We start from the raw sequence: 12,975 nt of genomic DNA on the forward strand, positions 1-12,975 counted from the left end.
GGTGGCGAATCAACACCGCGGGGACCTGTTGGGTGCCCGGTGTGCGCGGCGGGTCAGCCCCGCCGCCGGCTCTTGAGAGCATCCCGCACAAACCCGGCCCACCGCGCTCACTGCCGGAGCACCGGAGACCCCGAGGGGGAAAACCCTCGGTGTTACCCTAAGGCAGCACAAACCTTCGTTTCTAATAAACAAACTCCGCGTTGATTCAGGCCCATACAAGGAAAGGACCTCTCAGAAGTGAGCGGCAGCTAAAGCGCTGCTGGTTTCAAACGCAAATGTTCACCGCTTCACCCTACCCCCTCCGCTCAGCTCCAGCCCGGGCAGGACAGGCTTGCTCTCTCGGAAGAGAGTTTTTCCTTACTTGAGAGAATACAAAACGCGAATTTGTCCTTTTAATTACACCAAACTCCCCTCCCCTCTTGCCTTCAAGCCCCTTTATTGGGTTCACCTGTGCGCCTCCCTCACACTTCTGCGGGCAACCCCACCAGCAGAACCACCAACATCTGTCTGTCAAACCTTTTAAAAAGGAAAATAATCACTCCTGACCTTTCACGTGAAGATGACCATGTAAATCCCGCGTATCTCAATATCCTCTCAAATCCAAACGTCAGCGTAGACTCAGGAACCACACATTTTCTGCCGGGAAGCCGAGTAAAATCTTTTCTTCCCCAGGTATTTTCAGAGGACCCTGCTAATTCCTTTGGAATCCCAATAACCAATCCCAGCCTTCAGAAGGACTCGCTGGGTCTCCAGAGTCCCGAGGAGCTCTAACACTCCGGAAATTCGTCCAGGAGCAGCGAGTTTGATCCGAGGGCAGCGGGATGCTGCTTTCATTCAAGACGCCGCGTAGCAGCACGCACCCCTCGGAGACCCTCACCGCGGTGGCGCTGGTGGCCACAAGCCGCGGCCAGGAGCCACCGAGCGGCTTGGGGCGAGCGGCTTCGCTGCCTCCCGCAGCCGCTCAGCGCGGCTCCCGCAGCTCGGGCTGTCCCGGTGGGGGTCCCCCATCCCATCCCATCCCATCCCATCCCATCCCATCCCATCCCATCCCATCCCATCCCCGGTACCCGTGTCCTCACCTCCTCCTCGGCTGCCTCCGCCTTGCCCCGCTCGGGAGCCGCGCTCGCCAAACGCGGGCGGAGTGTGCCCCCGCCGCGGCTCGGAGGGACGGCGAACTGCAGCCGCAGGCTCCGGCCGCTCGCCCTCCTCCCTGCCTTCCTTCCTCCCCTCCCCGCCTCGTCCATCAGCGCCTCCTCTTCCTCACCTCCGCGCTCCCCGCTGGCCCCGCGCACCCGCGGGGTTTGGCTTGCCAGGGAGGGGAAAACGCCGCAAACTTCGCTGGAACAGAGAGAAACTGAGGCACACCCGACTCCGTGCGGACGCTGAGAGCGGGATTAGCTCGGGGATGCTGGTGTGGGGTGGGAAGTGAATAGGGGTGATTTCTGTGAAGTAAAAAAATGAGTATTAATTGCAGCGGCTGAAGGGGAAGTATCGCGTGTCCCGGTGCTGGCACACAGGCAGCGCATTAGCAGAAGTGGAATTTAGGCTTCCAGCAGTTGTCCTTGCACATCTGTCTTTACAAACAAGAGATACTTGTAAAGATCCTCGTGTGCACTTCAATAGAGGCCCACAAGCTTCTTTGTTAATTTGCTTTAAATATAGGCATTTCCTGAATACGTGAGCCTTTCAGTCTTAATGGGAGATTTTTGGTGAACTATCTGAATAAAAATCTCAAACGGGCAGGGTCAGCAGCCTGTGGAATCAGGGACTTGGCCATTATGCATTTTTTAATACAATCATTTTGAAAAACACTGCACATACACTGTAACTTCCCCCACCTCTGCCCCCAAAGCTTATAAGCTGAAGCCCAGACCAATGCAGCAACCCAGACCAGACTCCTCCACTCAGAATAGGATGCAAGAACAATTAGTTAACAATAAAACCCCCCAAAAGTGGTTTTTTGAGGTTGGCTGGACCCCGTTGCTGCTGCTGCTGCCACCACAGCTGCTCACAAAGACAGGGCTCAGAAAATGGGCTCTGCCCAGCTGGCTGCCCTGCCACCACAAGGAAAGTTCCCCAAGTTCCTCTTAGCCTTGCAGCGACTTCACTTGACTCACTTCAACTCACTAAATCAGCAGAATACTCAGCTGGCAGCAAAAGACAGCATTTCCTTCATCTGTAACAAGCCAAGGGGGATCACTGAGGAGTCAGATAAACAGCAAAGCCATTGCTGAGCAGGTCTGGGATGAGCAGACCCTGCAGGTGGGGCAGGACCATCCCCTGCAGCTGCCAGTTGTTCTTACACTTGCTCAGCCACCTTGTGACCCCTTCTTCTCAATTTCACCTGTGTAAATCCAGATTAAATCCCCCAGCTGAACCTGAGGCTGAAATTTCTTCCCTCACCTCCTCTGAAGGCAAAAACAAGAGTAATTTTGATTCAGATGGAGCCTCCTTGTGCTCCTCTGCCATACAAAAGTGATGAGAGCAGGGATTTCATGCCCTGTGGTAGCCAGCTGCTTTACAGGTGCACTGTAAGTATTTGAATGGCAATGTGCACTTGGCAAATCAGCTCACAGCTCAGGCCTCAGCATCATTTGTAAGGCACAGGTGAACAAAAACTTCTCTTACTTCCCTTCCTTCGTGCTACTTTAACACCCAAATTCTTCATGGCAGGGGGTTGAAATGAGATTATTTTTAAGGTCCCTTTTAACCAAAACCATTCTCTGTTTCTGTCATTTCATATTTATTTTGATTTTTCTGTTAGCAAACCCAAAGGGAAGTAGATTTAATTTGGGGAAGGAACCCACATTCGTGTCTCCCCCACCTTTAAATGCAGCACAAGTTCTCTGAGTCGTGAGACATGAACAATAACAAATGCAAATTTAAAATGTGTATTTTCACTCACCCAATGAGAATTTACTTCAGCATAATTAAAATATCATTTCTTCTCATAATCAGAAAAGTCCCATACAAACTGGAAAGAGAGAATTTAGCTCATTATAATCATAACATTAACTCCTAGAGGAAGGAAAGGAGGCAGAAGGAGGTTAAGCACGAGGGCAATGCTGCTCAGCACCTGAGGTGTTGCAGTGGCCAGGTATTTCCCCCACCACCGTTAGCTGAGTCACAGAGAGCCCAGCAGAGAATCTTGTTTGCTTGTACAGGAGGCTCTGAGAGCTCAGGAGCTCCTGTGCTAGTGCAGAATTCAGTGGGGTTGGTCACACTGCACAATCATATTTGAAAATTAATGCTTTTCAATAGAGAATAATTTATTTCTAATTTTGAAGCCACTTCAAAATTTGGTGGCTGATTTTAAGGAGAGAGTAAGAATTACAAGCAAAATTATCATGACTCCATTAATCAAATATTTACATATAATTTAAATGATGCTGCCATTTACTTAATCTTAAAATTCAGAGCGAAAGAGCAGAATTGCCACTGTTTGTTTAGGTATGGCTACATTCACTAAGCTCATGCCTTAAGCCTCTACTTAATCTGTTTTACTACTCAGAATAATTGCAAGCAGGGCTATAACTTCTATTACATCCCTACCTTCTCTTCTCTTTTAATGAACAGTTAATCACAGGAAGAATGTGCAGAGGCATTTGCAAAGTTCTGATTTTTCTTTTTCAATGGCCAGCTGTACTGAGAATTTGTTCAAGGATCAATGTGCATTTTATCTGAATACAATTAAAGTTGTGAATATCATTCCCCAAAGCCCCAAATTAAGTTCTCCTCATCCATCATCTCCTGTGAGCATTGAAATGGATGGAAATTTTATTGATTTCAGTGGGAGCAGGTGCAGCTCCTTCATGTGCTGGTCCATCTCAGGCCATCTGTACTTGTATGAGTGCAACGTGTGCAGCCTAGATCTGTACCTCAATAGCACCCACAACCTGCTGCACATGGAAAATACATTAATTCCACGTGTTATTGGGGGAAATTATAGCCAGGAGCATCTCACACACAGTAATTAATTTACATTTCCTGCTGCAAATCATTTGCAGAACCCAGAACCTGCTGCTGTCCTCATGTCTAGATATCCATCGCACTCCTCGTTAATTTGGAGAATGCTGAGTGACCACGCTGCCCATCGATCTCATTTGCAGCTCTGAGTGCTCAGCATTTCTCCACATTAAGCCTGAGGCTGCAGGAGATGAGCAGGGAATGGCCACAAGAGCTGCTTTGGCTGAAGGCTCAGTAACACACACAGAGCCTGTAGCAAAAGCAGGAGAGAGGAGAATTCTTCTCACTCACCTGCCCCCAGCACAGCTGAGCTTTTTTTCTCTTTCAGCAATCCTCTGTGTTGTTCTCCTCTCCAGGCACTTTGGGAATTCCACACAGGAGCTGGGAATCTCCCTGACACCCACTCTAGTAAGTGAGGTTAGAAAAGCCCTCCAAGATCGCCAACCCAAGTCTACTCCACATGTTTTTGGAACACTCTGGGTGTGGTGACTCCACTGCTTCCCTGAGCAGCATTTTCAGTGCCTCACTATCCTTCTGGGGAAGAGATTTTCCCAAATATCCAAGCTGAGCCTCCCCTGGCCCAGCTTGAGGCCGTTTCCCCTTGTCCTGTCCCTGTTCCCTGGCAGCAGAGCCCGACCCCCCCTGGCTGTCCCCTCCTGGCAGGAGCTGTGCAGAGCCACAAGGTCCCCCCTGAGCCTCCTTTGCTCCAGGCTGAGCCCCTTCCCAGCTCCCTCAGCCGCTCCTGGGGCTCCAGCCCCTTCCCCAGCTCCCTTCCCATCCCTCCAGCCCCTCCAGGGCTCTCTGGCCAGGAGGGCCCAGAGCTGACAGGACTTGAGGTCTCTCCCCCGTGCCCAGAGATGCTGGATGAAAAGGTGACACCATGGCTGGCTTTTCATAACCTTTGAGTGCCTGACACTGCAACTGAAGCAACTTGTAATACAAGAAAAGCACCGTAAAGAGGAGAGGGCTGCTGTATTCCAGTCTTTTCCTCATGTGGGAACAACAGGAAAGGGAAAATCAACAGCTCCCAAGTCACCTTCCACCAGTTGTGTTCAGACCACAAAGAAACTGCATCTCCTGCCAAAGAGAGGAGACCTTTATCTTGACTCGGAAGTGGAATATTGAGGTTATTTTCTTGTTCACTTGCAGGAATCAAGGAGACAATATTGCATTACAAGCCCAGTGTAGCACAGATCCTTTCTCAGTGTTCCCTGAGAAGCCCATGTCCCTGCCAGTGCCACCTGCCATGCCCACAGTGGCACAGTGTGCCAGGCTACACCATTTATGTTTTGACAAACTGCCAGCGTTTCACTAAGAAATCAAGTGCTAAAAAGGGAAATTAGCAAGTTTACATCTCAGCCAAAACTGAACAGAATTTCATAGAGTAAAAAGTGCTTTTCTCTGGTTCTGGAGGTGTTTTTCCCTGCCAAGTTCCAAAGACTCGGGGAAAACAACGTAGGTGCTTCAGCCTCTAAAAAACATGCTATGAGTTCCTTACCAGGGTAAATCCTAATAGTCTGAAATAAATACACTCTGCTCAGAAAACATCACTGCTTGAAGCAGAAAATGGGACTGGATAATAGCAAACATAAAGCCTTTTGTACCAGGAAGAACATATTTATGACTTTTAACAAGCACAGCACACAGTTCAACTTTTCCAATGAAGGGTTTGGAAAGATGAAGGTTTGGGAAGCTCATCTCACATGGGATGCACCTGACTCAGAGCTTCTGATCCCTGTCCCAGAAAAAGGGCTGATCTACACCACTGAGCATTGCTTCTCTGTAGAGCCTGGGGACAGCTGTCAAACTCAGGTGGAATTTTTGGAGAGTTGACACTAATAAGGGTTCTGTTCATGCACACAGAAAATCCTGAGCAGCTGAACATCTCTGACCAGTACTACAGCTAATAACAGCTAAGGATAATTAGCAGCTCCCAGAACTCTCTCAGCAGCTTTTGTTACAACTTAGTTGTGAACACATCCATCAGGAATGATTACACCTCACCAGTAACTAAATTACAAAGCTAAAACACAAATGAAGGGTGAGCACAATAACAACAATTCAAATGCCTCTGTATTCTCCAAAGTCAATAAAAGTTTTGTCCTTGCATATTTTACCTAGTTAGGAACTCTTCTGTATCTGTGCTTTATAAACACATCTGAATAGCTTTTTAAATCATCTGCCTCCAAATAAAACAAAGAACTTGGGAAAATGTTTACTTAATATTTTGAAATTTCTATTCAGTGTCTTAGAACAATGTCTAGAAATTCTCATGTTCCACTACTGAGGCAGCAATTTTCATGCACATGGTGGGGGGTTGAAACGAGATGATTTTTAAGGTCCCTTTTAGCCAAAACCATTCTCTGTTTCTGTCATTTCATATTTATTTTGATTTCTCTCTTAGCAAACCCAAAGGGAGGTAAATTGAGGTTGGGGAAGGAACCCACATCCGTGTCTCCCCCACATTTAAATGCAGCACAAGCTCTCTGAATTGTGACATATGAACAATAACAAATGCAAATTTAAAATGTGTATTTTCACTCACCAATGAGAATTTACTTCAGTGTAAGCAAAATATCATTGCTTCTCATAATCAGAAGAGTTCTACACAAACTGGAAAAGAGACTTTAGCTCATAATCATAGAATCATAAAAAGGTTTGGGCTGGAAGGGTTCCAACACCCCTGCCATGGGCACAAAACATTCCAATATCCCAGGCTGCTCCATGTCCCATCCAGCCTGGCCTTGGACACTTCCAGGGATCCAGGGGCAGCCCCAGCTGCTCTGGGCACCCTGTTCTCAATATTTTGCTATTTTGATGTGTCAATATGAAGCTAGAAAGGAAATCACATTTTTGTAATCTTCCCACATGTTTGCAATCTTTGTATTTCTGTGTCAAAGTAGGACAAAAAAGAGTTGACCTACTCTTGCCCACTTCCACATGAAGCCATCTGTGTGTAGTCCCAGTTTAAGGAATAGCTCATAAAATCCTACAACAGTGTCAGGATGGCAGCAAGTTTCATTCCCTTATTTCCTAGGGACACTTCAGAGTGAGGCACAGCACTGCTGCTGGGGAAATCTGAAACAATATCAGATCCTCTGTGTGCCAGACAGGATTGAAGCTGAGGAATCTCTGAGCTGGGATCATAAATCCCGAAGTCCCCTGGGTTGGTGCTGTGCAGTGCCCATTTGGCATCATCCAGCACAGAGCCCTCATTCCCAAAACTGAAGAGAGCATGCCTGGGAATAAAGTCAAGCTTTAACTCACCTGGAATTTCTGGTCTAACAGAGAGGTGAAAGTCAGGGAAGTGACTTCCCAGATGGGAAAAACAGAGCTGTGGATGTGACAGCCTGGCCAGAGAGAGAAAAAGTGAGATAAGTTTTCCCATGAATCAGCCTGGGAAGTTTTGGGGAGCTGAAGATGAACAATGATAGTCAACTATTAAAACAATCTGCATGTGGTGTTTTTAAACAATCTGTTTTGCTGATTTCCTCATAAGGTTGTTTACAAATGGGTGTCTTTTTAATTAGCCAGTCATGTGAAATGTATTGATTAAATGACCAACCAGGTCCACCTGTAGTGAACTAAGGTCTAAAAGGGGAGAGGATCAAGTAAATGAGGATTTTGCCTTCTGATATGACTGTGTCATCTCTGAGTCAGTAGTGACACAGAGCTCTGAAAGGTCTAACAGGTACAGGACAAATCTTTGAGATGGACAAATGGGCATCCCATTAAAGTTGAAATGGTTTCCAAAAATATCCCACTAAAGACCTCATCAAAGCCACTTTGCCAGGAGCTGCGAATGTCACACAACAGCTTCTAGGTGGCTGTCCAGGACACGAAGGGGACACTGCCTTAGCCCCTGGCAGAAGCAACACAGGAGCCACAATACAATTATTGCAAATGGATTCCTGCCAGCCCTGCACAGTTAATAACCTTTACTCTGAGCAAAGTGTAACATTTAATGGTCCAAATGGTGAGTGTTGCTCCTCTGGGGACTTCTTCCCATAGCCTGAGGGAGAAGAGCAGCCACTGGTACTTATCACATCCCTCTCAAGTATGCTGGCTCCTCCAGTCCACTCCAGCACTCTTAACCCACTTTCCCAGAGTGTCTTCCATTATTGCATCTCAGTTATGCAATGCTGACCACCCTTGGCACTGGCAACACAACCCATGGCATTTTCCCATTAGAGACTGATGGTCAGTTTGGTGCTGATCTGTGTTTGCATCAGTGTTGAACAAGCAATAGTCTCACTCAAGTTACACTTGATTTATGTGGGCACCACAGAGATAAGAGCCCAAACCAAAAATCTAAACGGGCCATTTATTTTTCTTAATCAAGAGAAACACAGATGGGATTTTAGGTGGGTACAACAATTAAACAATGATTTAATTTTTGAAACTAGTTTTTACTGCCAGAAGAATCTTTTATCATTACCACTGACAACTGACTATGTCCCTGAAGAACTTTTATTTAAGAATCTTCTTAAACTAACTTCATTGTCATTGTCCCTAAGGCCTGGCAGGTGTATTTGTGTCACTTGGGTATTTGCAGCAGGAGAAGATGGATTTTCAATGCTGAGACTGACCTTTGAAGACTTATATGAGGTATTAATGGGCTACAAAGCTGCACTGACAAAAAGAATTGAGAAAATCCTGACTAATTCAAGTGTTAGTGTCTTGCCAATGCAGTGAAGTGTTTGGACAAGCTCACTTTGAATCATCAGCTCATCCTGTCTCAGGTAAGCTTGGACTGGCAGATATTGTTAGGGAACAGCTGTTCCCGTGCATTTCTTTTACAGACAAATTAGCTGTAAAATGTGCCTCTGTTTAGCACAGAGAGAAAAATATTTACACAGGCCATGGGGCCTGCTGTGTCTCACAGGGCTTTGGAGCCTGAAAGTGCAGTGCAAGCTGTCCTCTCTTTATCTACCTATATGCATCATCTACATCTAGACATGTGCTGGCGGGGAGGGGAGCTCTTTTTTTTACAATGAAATGTATTTTGCAATGAAATCAGACTGAATACCTTGAATTTTAGCTTTAGTAAGACATTACATGACTGATCAAACTCAGCAATGTAGTGTAATTAATCTCATAATTTCTGGTCACTCCCCATTAAAGAAAGAGCAGGCAATGATACAGCAGTGAAACTAATCACAGCTATAATGAAGGAAGAATGGCAGGCTGGAAATATTTAGCTAAAAGAAGAGGCAGATACAGGGAAAACAAGGATACAAAAGCTAATGAATGACATGAAAACAGAATGAGTCATTACAAGACACCATTCTCGTAGCAAGGGATGACTGGAGGTAATTCATATGAAAGTGGGATGAAGGAAAAACATTTTATACAACAAAATTAGCCTGAAGATCTCACAGCTGAAAGACATTCCTGAAAAGAAGCTGGCCAGTTCTTTTGTTCAGGTTACCTTTCCACGGGAATGGAGTCACATAAGCTCATAATGAAACTGCAAATGTGAGGACACACTTCTGCAGGCTGAAATAACCCAGGTGGAGAATGGACAAATTACCCAGAGCAGGGTTTTCTGCATCACTCTTAAAGGCATCTGAGCCAGCAAACTGCCTGAGACAGGCTGCTGGGCAAGTGTGAGTCTGGTGTGAATTCCCAAACTTCTGATAATTTGAGCCTAAATGAGAAGTATGATATAAAAGCAGGCATATTCACTGGGAAACTTCCCCCTCCCATGCTGTTACACTTCATGGATAAAGCATGTTATTAAACTTAAAGCATGTTATTCTCCTTCATGGGTAAATTCTATTTGTTTTTGAAATCAAGCATAACATTTACACTGTGCCAATGAAATATCCCCCCTGCAATGCTAAATAATGAGCATAGCCTAGAATTAAGTAGGGTAATTGGGAAGAATCACTCAAAATCAGAAAAACAAACTGAAAAGTCAATCTTAAAAACCCAAACCACAAAAGGGATTCAAAATTTAGAGAAACATGTTATCATCCAAAGTGCTGTACTGGTAAGCTCTTTGTTAATTGACTGTTTTGTTAAAGTTCATTAAAGTCTGGTGTTATAGCAAATAAATCTGGTTGGACAGCAAAAATTCTGTTTTTTTTCTCAAGAGTTGGAAATTTCAGCTCAGACAGATATTTTTCAGCCTGTGGTGCTGGAATTGTGTTTCTTGCTTTCAGTTATCAGCTATTTTTGGATTTATTATTTCAGTTATTGTAATCACTAAGACCTGTAGTTGTGCTCCACACTCTGGAAATATCTGTACAACATTCCTGTAACCTGCTGGGGCCACAGAGATCACAGCTCCAGCTTCTCTGTTTGGAGCATTTAACTCATGTTGCAGTAATTTAACATTGGTTTATTTCCTGTTCTCTTCCCAGCTTGGCAATTCTGTCTCAGAACATCAAATACTTCACGGGACTCACTATGGACTCGTAGGACTCAGTCATGTTTCACTCTGTGTGGTAATGTGAAGTTCTCTTCTATTCAGAAATTTCATCTTTTATTAGGAGGAGCAAACCCTGTCAACTTTTAGCAACATGCTCATAAATTTCAGTGGAACTAGGCACATAAATATTGTAAGGAAGCTTATGATATCTAATTTCGCCATAACTATGGGTAAGCATTAAATAATTATTAATAACCCCCACAGAAAATGAAGTTATTATTATGCTTTACAAAGTATAGTGTATAAATATTTATCGAAATCTAGTTTATTGAGCATGGTAAATCAATAGAAGCATTTATTATCCACTAAAAGCATATATAGAAAAATCGGAATAAAATATAATATATAAGAAGGAGTAAAATAATCAGCAGTGTTCTGAAGTCCACAGAGACAGAAAAGAAACAGACTTGGGCAGGATATATATTCCAATTGTCAGGTCCTTTTTATCCCATTTTAAAGCTGTTCATCCCCGTTTGGCCCAGTGAACACTAAAATCTCTCATCCCCAGAGAAGTTGATGTTGATCAGGTATCAATGGACCCAAAAGTTTCTGGCACACCTGAGCTGCTGCCTGGCCACAGGTACCATCAACACTTGTTTGAGGCCTTTTGGAATATCTTATTAAAATAAATACTGGACAGGAGTCAAAATAAATACCTCCCAGGACTCCAGGTCACCTTCCACTGCTCTGATTAACTCTCTCCATTTGACCAAATAAAGCTTCTAATACCCATTTACATTCTTCTCAGACTCAAAGCTAACACATCTCAAGGATATTTTTTTTACTGGGGCCTCTCTGTGTAGGGCAAAATAAAATTTTGCTCGTCTAATGAAGAATGGCAACTGAGTGATGAGATGCAAATACATCAAGTGCAACTCCCTGGACTGAGCCAGCATCTGAAGCCAGACACCTCTATCAATTACCTCTGAACCCCAGTGGGTAAAGCAGGGCTGAAAATCAGCAAAAGAATGTACCTGCTGAACCCAATCTGTAAAAAAATCAGCTACTTAATAGTAATTTATTTTTTTGCATCGCCCAAACAGGAATCTCTTCCACTAGAGCTGTTTGTTTTCTTCCTTGCAGCAGCTCTGTAAACTGTGCTCATTTTGTGACCCTAGGGGAGCAAGCTATGCCCTTGTTCTGCAGGGGGAGAGGTTCATTTTAGCCCTCACAATCCCAAACACTCCTTGGTCTTCTCCAGGCTGCCACTGGGCTGTGAGAAGCTGGAATTAACCCGCACACCTCCCGAGCTCCACAGCAGCCCATCCAAAAATGACACTGGAGGCTTTGGCTGGGCTGCTGGGGGTCAGCACAGCTCAGGGCACGGCCAGGGCTGATCCAGTCACACGAGGAACCCCTGAGGAAGGTATTTTCCTGCTCAGGATGAGCAGTTCACTGATCAGATTCTTCCACGTGTGTCTTCACGCCCTGGGTTCTTTATGATCTGTCAGCTGGAGATTATACTCGCTGCAGAAGGGATGAAGGAGCAGTCAGAAACAGAAAATCCTGTTGAAGAATAAAAATTACCCCTGAATTCTGACAGCCTCATAGCCACCCTAAGAAGCAAAATATCCTGATTTTTGAAAATGCTTTCATCATCACAACATCAGCACATAACAGCTCCAACTTCATCTTACGCTGTTTTGGCTTATTCCAGACAGGATTCCAAAGCTCTTCTGTTTCCATTCATCCAGTGCATCCTGTGATCTCCTTTTTCTTCCAGTTTCAAAGTCTTCCAGCAATTTTGGAGTTTGGCAATACACCTTTAGTGTGGAAACTTCCATTAGGGGGAAAATTTTAGGGGGGAATTTTTCTCTTTCCTCTAAATAAACAAAGCTATAACATGTTCTGAATGAAGTCTAATTAGCCAGTACAATAATCAACCCAATATTGAGCAATGGCACTAAAGAAGTTAATTCAGGAAATTTTTTGGACATTCGGACACGCTGCCAGCTGTACTTACCTAGGCAGGGAAAGGCAGTGTGGGAAGCTCTATGGCCTAGAAATATGAATAGTTTAATTTAGAAGAGAATTGGGGTCCATGCTGAGCTCTGCAGTCACATCTCAGCTCTGCAGCTGGATACCTGGAGAGACAACTACAGACAACAGCACAGTTTTCTTAAACAACAAAAGTTCCACCCCTAGACCTGGACTGTAACTTCCATCTCTTCCTGGAAAAGCACTGAAATAGCAAATTCCCACTTAAAATATCAAGTTAGTGTCTCTACATTTTTTAGGTAATAACTTAATGGGTTACATCAAGGTGTGCAAGTTTTAGATCAAATCTTGCAGATCTCATTTCACACTGGCTAATGAACAGTCATAGAATCACAGAGTGGTTTGGATTTGGAAGGACCTTAAAGCTCATCCTTTTTCACACCCTGCCATGAGCAGGGGCATATTCCACTATTCCAAGTTGCTCCAAGCCCCATCCAACCCCTGGACACTTCCAGGGGTGGGGCAGCCTCATGTTCTCTGGGCAGCCTGTGCCAGGGCCTGCCCACCCTCCCTCACAGGGAATAAATTATTCTTAATGTGCAATCTAAATCTACTCTCAGTTGGAATCCACTCCC

At 44.8% G+C, this 12,975-nt stretch overlaps 1 protein-coding gene and 1 long non-coding RNA gene across 6 annotated transcripts in view; both read right to left on the reverse strand.

Annotated features, from left to right (window-relative positions):
• LOC110473259 (protocadherin-15) overlaps nt 1-1,225 on the reverse strand; it is a 632,634-nt gene extending 631,409 nt beyond the window's left edge. For 3 of the 5 annotated variants that reach the window (XM_085583141.1, XM_085583131.1, XM_085583143.1), the window contains exon 1: nt 1,080-1,225. The gene's annotated coding sequence lies outside the window, so the exon portion shown is untranslated. Of the gene's footprint in view, nt 1-546; nt 937-1,079 lie in introns of those variants that run through there. The other 2 variants (XM_085583130.1, XM_085583146.1) reach the window with 2 other exon arrangements.
• Nucleotides 1,226-1,396: 171 nt separating this feature from the next.
• On the reverse strand, nt 1,397-12,480 carry LOC146767026 (uncharacterized). Its single transcript, XR_014956252.1, has 4 exons — nt 12,366-12,480; nt 7,234-12,165; nt 2,906-2,974; nt 1,397-1,442 (listed from the first exon to the last, which is right to left on the reverse strand). It is a non-coding gene; the product is annotated as an uncharacterized LOC146767026 (long non-coding RNA).
• Between the last annotated feature and the right edge of the window lie 495 nt (nt 12,481-12,975).

The sequence above is a fragment of the Lonchura striata genome, chromosome 6 (genome assembly GCF_050655825.1).
Source record: "Lonchura striata isolate lonStrDom1 chromosome 6, ASM5065582v1, whole genome shotgun sequence".
Classification (NCBI taxonomy): Eukaryota; Metazoa; Chordata; class Aves; order Passeriformes; family Estrildidae; genus Lonchura; species Lonchura striata.